Here is a 989-nt window from a genome sequence, read left to right as displayed (position 1 = left end):
ATAATGATCTTTAAAAAAGCATCATATGACCCCTTTAATCTTTATATTTTACCTGAAACAATGAAACGAGCAGCAGTGTCATGATTGTTATAGTACATCGTCTTAATTTACCGTATAAACAGTTTTAAAAGATCATATTTTCTTTTTGCCATAATTAAGAAAACAGTGATGCAAATTCTAACAATTAAATGTAACAACTTCTTTACTTTGGTTTGGACAGATCATGTTGTCTCTGGGTGTTATGCACTAACTTTTGTTCACTAAAACATAAGCAGTTTATTAAGAAATAAGTGTTTCAATTATAGTAATAATAGTAACGCTTTACAATAAGTTTCCGTTAGTTAATATTAGTTTAAGTATTAACTAACACATGAACAATACATTTATTACAGTATTAATCTTTGTTAACGAAAATGCAGTCGTTCATTGTTTATTCACAGAGCATTAACTAATGTTAACCATCACAATATTGGATTTTAATAATGCATTAGTAGATGCTGAAATGAACATTAACTAAGATTAATAAATGCTGTTGGAAGTATTGTTCATGCTTAGTTCATGTTAAGTAAAGTAAACCTTATTGTAAAGTGTTACCGTAATAATTACATATAGTGCAATTTAAGCGTCCAAGCTCGTCCAGAACATGTTTCTGAAAGTCTGGTTTACCCTTTAATAAAAATACAACACAACACAAACATATTCATTATTTAAACGTTACAGAGTTCAACCACTGTCTAGATTCCCACACATTTGACCAAATTTTGAAGATTGCACTCATAGATGAATATTTTGCCAATTAAATATAATAGAGCATAAACAGAAACATTTACATGTGCTACATAAATTCCCATGACTTTTCCAGGGTTGAAAAAAAAAAGAAAAAGATTTTCTGTGACTGTGGGAACCCTGTATATCATTTATTATTCCTATATACATAATTCATATACATACAGAGGAATTCAGTGCTTGGGACGGGGGGACGGGGGGGG

This window comes from Sinocyclocheilus grahami, unplaced genomic scaffold (assembly GCF_001515645.1).
Source record: "Sinocyclocheilus grahami isolate Dianchi unplaced genomic scaffold, SAMN03320097.WGS_v1.1 scaffold3688.1, whole genome shotgun sequence".
Taxonomy (NCBI): Eukaryota; Metazoa; Chordata; class Actinopteri; order Cypriniformes; family Cyprinidae; genus Sinocyclocheilus; species Sinocyclocheilus grahami.
Note: the sequence above shows the minus strand (reverse complement) of the source record.